Raw genomic sequence first — 14,422 nt, forward strand, 5'->3', positions numbered from 1 at the left:
GAACCGAACAGACCTTTCACCAAAGAAGCTACAGGAATGGCAAATGAGCATATAAAAAGATGATTAATGTCATTAGTGGTTAAGTAGATTCCAACTAAAACCACGAGATACCACTACATACCCACTATAATGGCCAAAATTAAAAAGACCAACACCAGCATGTGTTGGCAATAATGTGGTAAAATTGCAACCCTCATACATTGCTGGTGGAAATGTAACATGGCACGGCTACTTTGGAAAAACAGTTTGGCAGTATCTTACAAAGTTAAATAAATACTTACCACATGACTCAGCAGTTTCATCCCTAGGAATTTATTGAAGAGAAATGAAATCACATGTTCACACAAAGATTTATATTCAAACGTTCATAGTCACTTTATTCATAATAGCCCCAAACTAGAAAGAGCCCAGGTGCCCACCAATAGGAGAATAACAAACCGGAGCATATTCATTTAATGGAACACTACTACTGATTCAAGCGATGTACTGCGATGATTCAGGCAACATCATTGCATCTGTGATGTTTCTCAGACACTATGCTGAGCAAAACAAATTTACACAAATAAAGTACATACTGAATGATTTCATCTAATCCACAGTGACACAGAGCAGATCAATGAAGAGCAGATCAATGACTGCCTAGGGCTGTGGGTTAATGGGTGGGAACCCAGTATTAAGAGACTTGAATAACTTTTGAGGGGTGATGAAAATATTCTCATTTTGGTTGTGATGATAGTCACACTGGTTCATATGTCTTGTCCAAATTAATCAGACTGTACATGCATAATGTTTTTGTTGCATGTAAATTGTAACTTAATAAAGTTGCCTTTACAGAGGTTGCAGTGAGCTAAGATCTCGCCACTGCACTCCAACCCAGGCAACAGAGAGAGACTGTCTCAAAAATATACAAATTAATTAATTTAAAAAAATAAAGTTGCCTTTACAAAGCAATGAAGAAAAAGCTGATTAGAAATATAATACTGTTCTTACTGAAGAAACAGCCCTCTAAAAATGTAAACAAGTTAGGAAATCTGTGTCTGGCTGGCTCTACCTCAATCCTAGTGTTTGAAGTACTTTCACCTACCTTCTCCTTTGTTTTAGTAGCACTGACACACAGGAAGGTCTGGTACAAGGTATAAAAGTCTTACCGGATGTAGAGTCAAATAAAGGGTTTTCCAATGACCTTAATAACCTCATACCTTATAAGAACTGACACAAATACTTATTCAAGAACTAGGTCTCAAACAGCCTGCTATTTATAGATTTGTGATACTATAAATGATTAAGCCCCATTAGGGCAGGCACTATTCATTTTCCCCATCAATGTATATGTAGTGTCTCACACAGTGTCTTTCATCTATCAAATGTTCAAGAAATACATGCTAAATGAATGAACCAACACAACCAACCATATGTGCTAAATGAATGAATGCTAAATGAATGAATGATAGTGTCTGCATTCCAGTTCAAGTAACTCCTATACACATTCTTCTTCAGGGAGATAAGACTTCTGAAGATTACCAGGTAACTTTAAGAATGAAAATCAGACTAGAGTTACATATTTAGGCTGCAGTAGCTTTCTAGTGATTGATGTAAGTGTAGCAGAAGACTATTTTTGAACATTTTTCATTCCTAGTTCGTGTTTCTAGTTATGACATTTTATTCAATGACTCATTGATGGTCACTGCTTCGGAAGGGAGAGAAAATGAGGACAAATCAGGTATTATTTTCAATGTCAAAGTCAAGTTCTTTAAATCCAAAGGAAGAGAAGTGTCTGGAAGCCAAAGGCTTTTGTCAGAGCCATTCTGGAGGTAAAAAGAGCTTCTGGGAATCTACAAATTCTTTGTGAAAATTAAGGATCGGAGCCTGGCTGAATTAGACATTGTCCTATAAATCAGATTTGGGGAGAATGCGTAACGATGCCAGAGCAGTTTTCTCATCCAAAAAGAGTCAAGAGTTTGATCAAGCAGGAAAGAAAATTGAAAGGAATATAGCTACCGCTTAGTTACAGAGGTCTGAGACATTCTTGGCACCCTTTCCTCTTCATAGGTTCACCCCTATTTTTGAGGTGTATGAGAAAACCTTTGATAGGTTTTACACTGGCTATACAACAGAATCGCACTAGATTAACTCAGAATCTCTGGGGTGAGGTCAAGACCTTAATATATTTAAAGAGATGCCTCTATACGTCCTTCCTACCTCCTGAGTTGACCTAATGTTAAGCCAGGTGTTGAGAACCACTGGCTTACGGGGATCTCAAAGAAGAGAAATCTAATGTCTACCTCCCCACTGTGTATGCCAACCTTACAGACAACCTCCCTGCCAACCCCTGCCCACTGACTCCATTCAACACGGCATTTGAGCACAGAATCTCTAGGCAAACTAAGGAACATCTTACTGAAGACAGTTTAGACTTGACTACTGGTGCCTCTTATGCTGGATTTTGAAGAGTCAGCTTTATGAATTGAGGGTTTGGTGGACAAGTTTGACAGTTTAAGCACTGACGTGGGCAGGAAGCCAACTATTAGCTGGAAGGTCTGAAACCCATGAAAATGTCCCCATAGAACTCAACACAAGGGACAAATCTGACTAGAGCTATTCACCAGCATCACTTACAATTCCTGATGATTATGTGACCAAAGTCTCACAAACTGCAATTCCTAACTATATCACTGACCACGTGTTCAAAGCCCGTGTGCCCTCACCAAAAACCATAATCACAATGAACGCCAATGCTATCTATGAAGGTACATGAAGACGATTCATTAGACCCTCAACCTTTTAGAGGTATTTCCAGCTCTTTCATTTAAAAATGAGGAAACTGGGCTGGGCGCGGTGGCCCACGCCTGTAATCCTAGCACTTTGGGAGGCCGAGGCGGGTGGATCACGAGGTCAGGAGACCGAGACCATCCTGGCTAACACAGTGAAACCCCATCTCTACTAAAAATACCAAAAAAAAAAAAAAAAAAAAAAAAAATTAGCCAGGCGAGGTGGCAGGCACCTGTAGTTCCAGCTACTCGGGAGGCTGAGACAGGAGAGTGGCGTGAATCTGGAAGGCGTAGCTTGCAGTGAGCCGAGATCGCGCCACTGCACTCCAGCCTGGGTGACAGAGCAAGACTCTGTCTCTAAAAATAAATAAATAAATAAATAAATAAATATGAGGAAACTGCCTCAATTTTAGTAATAATTTAGGACAAGTTCTGCTCAGGTGCAGCAGTTCAATAAACTTTGAAAGAGACCCAAGAGTCTTCACAAAGTTGGAATTAGAAGGCCTTCAGAAATATTCAGGTAACGATAGGAGTAGAAGTGTCTCCCAGAGTCATCTGGACCTGTGCTGCCAGCACAGTAGCCACTGGTCACATATGACTCTTGATAACTTAAAATGTGGCTATAGTCCTGAATAGAGATGGGCTGTAAGTATAAAATACACACCTGATTTCAAAGACTAAATATATGCTAAAACAATAGTTTGGATATTAAATACCTTTGGCCTTTGCAACATTTGAATTCCAACAACAGATGAACTTTATACACCATTTGATGAATATCATCTATTTGGATAATATCCTTAGTATTTACAGATTTAATAATATTCCAAGTGTTAATGTGCTACCTTGAAAGGCAGGCACACAGGCTTTGATGATATTAGTTATTTGATATTTTTCTGAAATATAAATTTATATTTGCTAACACTGTAGAGTCTATGTTCAGTTTACCCAACTAGTTATCTTGCCACCAAAGATCAAGCCAGTTAGAAAGCATTAAATCTCAAGGTGACTTTGTTGGAAAGATATTTTTTAGTTACATACTCTTTAAATCTCTTAATACACATTAAATTAGAAGGTTCATAGAAAACATTACTATAAAAATAAGGCACTACATGGCAGAATTTTAAAATCCTGCTTTATAAATACAGCATCATTAAGGTACTGCAGAAAAATCACTGTTATTTTTACTCATTTTATGTGGGAAGTCAAATCTTAAACCATGTGGTAATATTTATAAAAACAGGTGCTTTGGCATCTTTGAGTATCTCCCTCTCAGATATTAAGTTTACAATATTTTCACAGGCCTTGCATTGTAGGAATTCTTGGTCTAGGAAGTCCTAAGTTAACTTTAAGAGAAACTTGTGAAACTTGGATTGGTGTTTCCATGAGTATGTTGTTATCAAATCAGGGAATCCAAGGAGAGCTGCCTCCTTGACCCACAAGGATATCCCAAGGTTTCTGCTGCTCTTCCAAGAAATGTTTAAGTGTACCAGTATTTGTTTCCTGACTTTTGCTAAACAAAAAAGATGATGATGGGGCCAGCAGCAACTCATAGCCTTCCAAGAAATCATAAATCTCTTCTGGTCCTCCTCTTACCTAGGCCAACCCAACCTATCTTAACAGCATCCATCAGAAGAGCAGGCTGTATCTTTCCCATATGTCTACTTCTACAAGACCTTGCTTTCAACAGATTTACTTCTGTTGTAAAGATCTGAGAAGACTGGTATAATGGAGAGAGTATGGGACAAATGAACCAAAGGGAAAACCTCAAGAATGCTTCAGAGTGCATCTCAGCATTTCACTAAGTAAACCCAGGAAAGCATGGCTGCACTCCAATAAGCAGCTAGAGCTAAGCAGGGAGGGGACAGGAGGAAAAGTCCAACCCAACCAACCTAGACATCGATAAACTACCCAAATATCACATACTGACATTTGGGTAGAGACACCTCCTGCACCCTAATAGACACTGCTATGATTTGAATGTTTGCCCCCACTGAAACTTGTGCTAAAACTTGATCCCCAACGTATCATATTAAGAGGTAGGGCCTTTAAATGGTGATTGGGTCATGAGGGCTATCTATGTCCCCATAAATGGATTAATCTATGCATGGATTAATGGTTATCATCAAGGGACTGGGTTAGTTACCACAAATGGGTCTGTTATAAAAGCTAGTTTGGTTCTCTCTTGTGAACTCCCTCACCAAGTGATGCACTGTGCTGCCTCTGGACTCTGCAGCACTGGCAATAGAATGGACAACTAGAACTTGTCCCAGATGGGTCAGTTCTGCTTTCTAAATCTTTAAGTTTTGTTCTTCTGTACTTGCTTTCTCTATTTTCATTGCTTTAGCTCTGCCCCTCATCATCTTGCCTGAATTAGTATATATTTTCTAACAGGTCTCTCTGCCTCCAGTCTCATACCTCTCTAATATTATGTATAAATGTGATTATCTTTTTCCTGTTTGAAATCCTTCAATTATAGTTTAAGACACAAATCTCTTCATGATTTATCACCTGTTTACCTCTTCAGACATAGCCTTTTTTTTTTTTTTTTTTTTTTTTTTTTTTTTTTTTTTGAGACAGAGTCTCGTTCTACTGCCCAGGCTAGAGTGCAGTGGCACAATCTCAGCTCACTGCAACCTCTGCCTCTGGGGCTCACACCTCAGCCTTCCAAGTAGCTAGGACTACAGGCGCACACTACCGCGCCCAGCTAATTTTTCTATTTTTAGTAGAGATGGGGTTTCATCATGTTGGCCAGGCTGGTCTCAAACTCCTGGCCTCAGGTGGTGATCCACCCTGCCTCGGCCTCCCAAAGTGCTAGGATTACAGGTGTGAGCCACCGTGCCTGGCCAACAACTTTTTTTTTTTTGAGACAAGAGTCTCGCCCTGTTGCCAGGTTGGAGTACAGTGGCACAATCTCAGTTCACTGCAACCTCTGCCTCCTGGGTTCAAGCAATTCTCCTGCCTTGGCCTCCTGAGTAGCTGGGACTACAGGCGCACACCACACCCAGCTAATTTTTGTATTTTTAGTAGAGATGGGGTTTCACTGTGTTGGCCAGGATGGTCTCAATCTCTTGATCTTGTGATCTGCCCGCCCCCACCTCCCAAAGCATAGCAACTCTTTAAGAGTGTCTCGCTTTCCTCCTGTTTGTATGTGCTAAGCTTTTTGCCTTGGGAATACTCTTCTCAAACTTTCCACTTTGCATGTTCCACATCCCCTAGAGCTATGATCTATTTGTTCTTAAATACTTAAATATCACTCTCTTGCCTCGTCTGAATAACTTTCCTTTGTACCTCTACAACACCTTGTACATATGTCTAATCAGAGCTTTTATTGTTCTCTATTACATGCTTGCTTGCTTTACTCACTAAAAATTCAGTTCCTAGAGATCGGCTGTCTTATATCTACATTCTTGGTCCATACAACCTACAGAATCAAGTAGTGCTTTATAGTTGCTGATATAGTAAAGTCACTGGGTTTTAGTGAGAGTGGAAATCAGCACCCATAATGTTCTCTGTTATACCTAGGTTTCTTTAAACACTTCAGTTAAGGTCTTAGATATTACTACTACACCTCATGACTGGAGCGAATACTAAAATTATTCATAAATGGGCACAAATATGTTTATTGTTTATAATAGCCACTAACATTATTAAGTGCTTACTATGTGTCTGGTGCTTACATAGATGTACTCTTCTAATTAATCCTCACACCAACCCTGATGTAGGCAGTATTATCTCTTTTTACAAAGTTGGTGGGGGGGAGAGGTGGAGGCCTCTATCTTGCCCAGTGTCCCTAAGACTGTTTCCAGAACTCATGTTCTTACACTAGGAAACTCAAAACCTTTTACATCATGAAATTTGTGCTGCAAAATATTTTTTACTCTTTTTTTCAAAACATTATGAAATGTTACTAAATACAAGCTAAATTTTAAAAGTTATTGATTATACACTAGCAGATCATCCCTCCCCAAAACCTTTTTTTTTTTTTTTTTGCTTGTCCCATTGAGTTTTATTGTAGGGATACACACAAAGGATGTCCACTCAATTCCATAGTTTCTTGATGGACATGTTTTTCCTCACTGTCCTTTGGCATGTCCTTTGGCATGAGATAGGACTTTGGACTACCTCAAAGTCCTTCTGAGTGACATGGACTCACTGTTCAGGGCATACATGCCGGTTTCTGTGCACATGCCCTTCATTTCAGCCCGATGCTCCTGGCATAAGCTCAGCAATTTTTCTCAGGTTGATCCCCTGGGTCAGGTTCATTTCTGAGAACAAATCTTCAAAGTGTCCAGCCAGGCCTACTCATTGCGGGATGGGAATTCAATTTTTCTGTCAATGTGCCCTGGGCAAAGCAGTGCCGAGTCCAGGATATCAACCATATTAGTAGCCGTGATAAACTGTGATACTCTTGGTGGCCTCAAAGCCATCCTCGAAGCATCGTCTGCTGCACTTCACTGTTCCCTCCAGCATCCCCCTCCAGCTCTGAGGAGCTGAAAGAGTCGATTTCATCCATGAAGATGACAGATGAGCATTTTCTCTGCCATCACAGAAATTCCCCAATGAATTTCTGTACCAATTCAGAGCCAGAGACATGAATAAAGGTACACAGTCCCTATGATGAGCCACAGCCCAGGCCAAGTGTCTTCCAAGCAGCATTCCCTTGGGCTGTGCAATGCCCAGTGCTTTGAAAAGCTCGGGATGCTTAGCAGGCAGGTTGATCACTTCTTTGATCTCCTTGATCTGCCTATCCAGTCTACCAATCATTTCATAAGTCGAATCTGGTACTTTCTTCACCATCATCAGTGACACCAATGAGTCCACCTTGTTGGGTAGGATCTTGTACAAAGTGTAGCTGTCATTTCTTAGAACCACCAAGGAACTGGGTGTCACATCACTGATGCTGATATTTTTTTCCACATCTATGACAAACTTGCCCTTGAGATGCACCTTGACCAACACTTTCTTCTTATCCATGGCCTGGACTACTTCCCTGACACAGGAGTCCTGTTCCTGCAGCAGCTGTAGCTCCTCCTGTTAATAGGCACACTTTAGCATTTAGTGCATTCCTGTGCACCTGCCGCCTCCAGAGGTTTTGGGTCTTATCATTCAAAATCAGCTGCAAATGCACCTGGAGTTCAGAACTGTTCCTTGTGGCTTTCCCCCATCCAATTTATATTGCAGTTGACCCTGGAGTTCTTCAATCTTGGACAGATAATACTGGCAGAGCCCACTGCCTGCCTTTTCCTCCTCCAGTTCCATCTGCTGTGGTCCATCAAGCACCATCTTGTCTTTTCAGCAGAGAACACTGGCATCTGCTTCCCTCCCCAAAACTTAACAGCTGTCCAATCATATTTCAATTACAACATTTACATATAGGTTTTACATCAGAAATGTCAAAGTACATCTTTTACTAATGGTTAATGTAACAAAGAAAGACTTCTTTGCCCATTACTAATACAAGCATTATTACTTATTATAGAATTTTCATTAATAATCTTAAATTCAATTTTGTTGGAATGGATATACAAAAATAAAGAAGCCATAACATTAATTCATGGTATTTTTCAGCATTCAGTTATTTCTTAGTTTTATTGCAATTCATTGTCAACTTCTAGATAGAAGGGAGAATATGACAAATTTCCTTGAAAGCACTCTTCTCTTATTTTCTATTTCTAAATAATGGGATAATTTAGCAAGATCATTTGGGAGTTTTATTTATTAAAATATGAATAATGAGTTTTTCCATTTCAGTTTAGAATATACTAATACAAGTTTTTCCTAATACGTTTTCTCTGTCTTGTGATTGATGCTTTTGGTATCTTATTTAACAGGAAGATACCTAAGAGAGAAAATTAAGGTGTTACAAAAAGAGTTGTGGAAACCATGAATAAAGCAATAGAGCCACGATTTTCAATGAAACTCACATAAACAGTAATTATAAAGAAAGAAAATGTAACAGGCTAGTGTAATAAAGAACAGTATCACCAAATTCCAAAATCTCTTTTGACTCTATAAGGGTCTGCTAACTGTATTATATGCACATAGGTACTCAAAATGCTACTAATGATCAAACCTTTTGACATTTTGGTACCAGAATTACCAGTAACAGGATATAAGCAGAACTTTAAGTTTATCAAACATACATCATCAGTACCTACCAATTTCAACCTACTAAGTCAGAAAAGGAAGGCATGAGAATTTAGTAATAGGAGAACTTCGTCATTTCCAGTGCCAAGACTAGGGGTCGTGACAGGTACAACCTCACTGTACAGGTCAGAGCTAAGAAACACAATGTTGGTTCATGTACAACACTGGTTCATAGAAAACACAATTTTATCACTTAAAATTTTTCATTTATTTCTGGGATGTTTGTTTATGCCATGCTGTTCTTTGTCTCTCCATAAATGAGCAACCAAAAATCTCTCTTATTATTAGCCATTGGTCTAAAATTGATAGCTTAAATATCTAAAAATAAACCAAGCCCCCTCTAAGTACAGTAATGTTGCACTTTCAACTAAAACTAAGTATTAACATATCTGGTTTCCTTCAACGCCTTTCATTTTCCACAGAGAATCAGGTGACTTTGGAGACTGTGTGTTTCACATTTAATACAGGAATTATATGATTTAAAAAGAATATTCAGTTTCCTAGTTTAAGCAAGGCATTCACAAAATATGATACTCAAAGTATTGTCTAGATAAGTTACTACCTAGAAAGGTTTACCAGCTATTCTTTAATATGAATCACTACTACGAGTATACCACGTAGCAATTTCCTCTAAAGAAAACCAAGCAATTTAGTTTTAGAATGAAATGATCTGGGAAGAAAACAAAAGTAGATAGTAAAACAGAGAATTTAACTACTGTTATTCACAACATAGCAAAGAAAAAATCAGAAGTTACACACTTCAGAAAAAAGAGAATAGGCCAAAGACAAATGTTGGCATGCTAGAATTTTTTTTTTTTAACTAAGAAATACCTGTACAAGAACAAGGGACACTGAACAAGGGGACTTCACATTTAACCACTCATTGCCAATAGATACCGAGTTCACCTCAGGGTAAGAAAATGGTCCAAATGAACTAGAAGACTTCCAGCAAGTAACAAACTATACTCATATTTAATAAGCACCATTTACCTCTATGTAGTTTTATATAGTTCTCAGCAATGTGATTTATATGACAGCTTCCTCTATGAAAGAATAAGATGATTTGGATATTACTATCAATGCACAGTACGGATCCCAATTAGATGGTAAATTCAATTATTCTTAAATTTTAAAACAACAAGAGTTTCATGCTTTGTTCCAATATAGCTTATTTTTTGAAAAATTCCCCTCTTCCACTCTCCTAACTTGGTACATAAAGTTAGGTAATATTTACATTGAATTTACAGTCTTTTTCATTTAAAACAATATCAGTATATCTTGCTATAAGATATTAATTTAAGTGACTGTTGTTAACTTCACTATATCCAAACTTAGCAATATGGCTGTGAGTCAAATAAACTTTGAAAAGGAACCTGCCATTTTCATTAACTCATTCAGACTGTAATCTTTGAAATACATATGGCAGATATGCTGAGGCTGGCCCGTCATTTTGGGCTACATTTTAGTAAAGTAGCTAGTGAGTGAAAACTGAAATAACTATATAAATTTAAAAGAAATATAAGACTTGCACTAAGAAACCAAAACCTACATATTATGTAACATAACCTTTTTAATGTTGTTTTTGCTAACACAAAAAAAGTTATACCATTATTTATATTTCAATCACAACATTGCTCTAAAACACAATCTATAATCCGTCTTGTAACCAGATCTGAAAAACACATATTCAGACTATTCTTAGTCTGTATCTCTGGCAAAAAGCCAAAGTAAAACGGAATAATTTTACTTTCTCCTAAACATTCTGGCAAAGGGGGGGAAAAAAAAGCCAGATCAAAGTAAGATGAGGATTCAAAATTGGCAATAAATCCATTATGGACAAACAGTGGCACTAAAGTGAAATTTCAGAACATATTGCTTTCTATATATGCACATGTGATCTTATTTGAACATGAGTATTTACAAAGATTCTAGAAAGCTAAAACCAACTTGGTAACCTAGGCTTTCAATCTTTATTGTGTCCCCCATAATAATTAGTTGTCAGTAGTTTCAGCTTAGTATTTAAATATCTATTGTGATTTTATATCTTACTTATACTATTCAGTGTTTGCATAATAGATTTACAAATATTTTAAGTGACATTATATAGAATATTACTTGTATTTTCCAGAATAACGACTTTGACTTTGAATAAAAACTGGAGCATTTGGGCTTTAAAAACATTTTTTCCCCCAATTTCTAAGTTGCTCTTTTTAGGAAGTCACTGATAGAGACTGAATTTAAAGTAAAAATGCCAACTTTGTAAATTCTGTCAAAAAAAGGATTGCTATAAACAGACTTAAGTGAATACTGTTCCAGACAAATATAATAATCAAGTAGCACTTGACACTGACAAAACACTGAACTTTCTTTAAAACCATAGGAGCTTCTATTGTAGCAAATGCAGCACAGAACCTTATGACAAAGAGGGGCTAAAAAGTGAATTTAAGCCAATATAGGTTAAAAAGTAAACAAGTGAACTATTAAATTGGTGCAAAAGTAATGGCAGTTTTTGCAATGACTTTTGCATTAACCTATCAGAAAATCAACTTCCAGGAGAATATAGTTAATCCCCACAATTGTAATAAATCTCTTCCTTTAAGAATGGAAGACAACAAAATAATTCTCATCACAAGAGTATACCAGCAATAGAAAATGAATCAATTATTCACATTCTAAGAGATTTTACTTGAGGGGGTTGGGCAGGAGGGTATGAAAGCTTACAAAATCGAAAATGTGAAATAAAATGAATTCAAATTAAGATTTCATGGTAACAGAAAGAAACAGAAAAAGAATCGTTTCCTTAAGGGATGAATATTTTCCATAACTAGTTAAAAAGCACCTATTAAACTGTGCCTTCAGCTGTCACAATGGAGGTTTTGGATTCCTTTAAGCAATTGCAGCATAACAAAAGGCATTTCACAGCATAACTTCAGGGAAAATGTTATCTGATCTGGAATCATACAGAAAGCAATTAAAAACTCTTTAATTATTTATAATACACACATTTTTCTGGGTAGCAGCAGTTGCTCCTGTACTTGCCCTTTTAAAAAATGTGAAACAGAAGCAAGAAAGTAGGGGAAAAAATTTAGAGAAGATTAACAGTAGCAGCGTTAAATAAAACAGTAAATTCTTAAATACATTATGAGTAAAGAAAGATTAAAATAAGGAAACAGTACTTACTGTGCAACTTTCAATTATACCAAGTAAAGTACACCACCTATTCACTGATAACATTTTCCCTATGTTGAAAACACAAAACCTACTTATCGATATTTTTGATATTTAAAAAAAAGACATTCACTATTGTAGCCCTGACAACTCTTCCAGTATTTTTAACCATTCAGATGTATTATGTGGGAATATTTATTAACATAATTTTGTTTAACACATTTCTTTCTACACAAACTGAATTTAAAAGTGTCTATAACATTTTCAATTACAGTAATAACACATGAATAAATTATAAATTAACAAAATCTTCATATCTACTTTAAAAAATCATTTATCAAATGCTAACCTCCAGATTATCTGGAAAATTAAAGATGCAAATTGCTATAAACCTGGCATCCCAATTAAATTACAGTTTTTAAAGGTATATAAAATCTCCCTCAAATTCCAAGTTCCACTCCAGAAAATTTTATTTTACCCTTTTCTTAAGTTTACAGCCTGCTAAACATTTTACCCAAATGTGAGAGAACTGCCTGGAAATGCAAAGCACAATAAAACAATTAAGTGAAAAGAACAAACAAAAGATACCCGTTAAAACAGTTATTTTAGCTGGCAGCACTTGAAATTGGTAATCTGTATTTTTTTTAAGTTGCATAGCTGCAAGATGATTCACTGCTGATTAACTGTTGAGCAGTTTTATTTAAGAGGATAAGAATATTTAATAAATTGCAATTCAGTAGAATATTCTATATTTAATTAAAATGTAATTATGTAATGTGATTTGCTCTTTGGACTGCATTCTGATATTAAACCTTTAATTTAAAAATATTAACATATTTTAGGTTTCCTATGTAGAAGTCTATTTTCCACTTGTGGGGGAAAAAATGGAAGAACTTGAGATCATGGTCTACATTCAGATAATGTTTTTACTGCTTGATTACATTTCTTGGTTTCACATTTAAGACTTTAATTTATAAGAAGTAAATTATATGTTTTTCAATTTAAGAACAGATGAATGCAGAAACATTATGTTGGGGAAAACAAAGAGACCCCAAATTAAAAAACAAAACAAATCAAAACATAACTAGCTGTGCAGCTCTGGAGAACTTAATAAAAAGTAAATCAACTTTTAAATCAGTTAACTTTGGCGTCTGAATACAAAATGTTTATCAGTATTACCTATTGACTATTAAGGGATGTGCAGCATTTTCAAAATCCCTGTGTGTCCTTTGTATGCATGTTTGGTACACTGAGTTCTGTGGTCACTGTCCTCTCTTCAGCAGGGTTTTTTACCCCAGTACGATTGTCCATCTCTGTATTACCAAGTCTCACAAAACTCAGATTTCTGGCTGAGTATGCCTGTGTCTTTGCTTCTCCACAGACAGATCTTCATATCCTCTTGGTTTTTCAAGCATCTTCTCAAGACAAGAAAACCTGTGTAAAAATAGATTTCCCCATGAACATTGCTTTAGTTACTGTAAGTTTTCATACCCTTACTTACTATTCTGAAAACTCATAAAATCAGTGATCTGGAGAAGAACAGATTAAGAAACAGAAGGATCAGTTGAAGTTTAGTCACAAAAAAATTCATAACAAAGTCATCCCCCTTTCACAATAAGGACTACACCCAAGTAAAGAATGCACACACACGGAGATTTAAAATATTTCTCCCAAATAACTAAAAACCCCAAAATAAGTACAGCAATTTTCTAACTAATCAAGACCACAAATATTCATGTCTCTCTATTTTGGGTTGATTATTAAATTCTTATGCTGAAGGATATCAGAAACGTTGAGCTTTATGGCTACATAGTGCCTTACAAAATGTTTTAACAACACTGAATCCTCCTCAAACCCATATATCTTTAATCTAGGACTATTAAAAGGTATACAAGAATGTATCACTTGATAAATAAGAACAGTCAGGACAGAAGCAAAAACGTACAAGAGTCAAGATATTCCATGTCTATAAACTCTTAAAAATGACTCTTCAAGACCCACAGAAGCAGACTCCATTGGTTCAGATTTCTGTAGACAACTGATTAACAGAGTTCACCCTGCCCAAGTAGTAGGCTAGTTTCAAATTCAGGTTCTGTATTTGAAAACAAACAAATAAGCAAATATAACACTCATATATAACATAAGAAAATGGAAATGTTGTTGAAGACCAACAGACATATGCATTTCAGCTATGAGATGAGATGTATGCTCCACATATCCCATAAGCTCACTGTGACACTAAAGGAAAAATTTAGCCAATGAAAGAAAAAAAATTTATACAATATAATTCCACCTCACCGAAAAAAAAAAAAAAAAAAAAGCTTATCAGCTGTATG

General features: G+C 36.5%; 1 protein-coding gene and 1 pseudogene across 2 annotated transcripts in view; both read right to left on the reverse strand.

The window, feature by feature from the left end:
* Positions 1 to 350: 350 nt before the first annotated feature.
* Positions 351 to 8,083, reverse strand: LOC129040300 (26S proteasome regulatory subunit 8-like; annotated as a pseudogene).
* The window catches only part of ZNRF2 (zinc and ring finger 2), a 99,519-nt gene continuing 91,719 nt past the window's right edge, over positions 6,623 to 14,422 (reverse strand). Inside the window, exons 5-6 of one of the 2 annotated variants that reach the window (XR_010126895.1) lie at positions 9,909 to 13,520; positions 6,623 to 8,610 (exon numbers count right to left, since the gene is read on the reverse strand). The gene's annotated coding sequence lies outside the window, so the exon portion shown is untranslated. Of the gene's footprint in view, positions 13,521 to 14,422 lie in introns of both variants that reach the window. The other variant, XM_063667422.1, reaches the window with a different exon arrangement.

The sequence above is a fragment of the Pongo pygmaeus genome, chromosome 6 (assembly GCF_028885625.2).
Source record: "Pongo pygmaeus isolate AG05252 chromosome 6, NHGRI_mPonPyg2-v2.0_pri, whole genome shotgun sequence".
Lineage (NCBI taxonomy): Eukaryota > Metazoa > Chordata > Mammalia > Primates > Hominidae > Pongo > Pongo pygmaeus.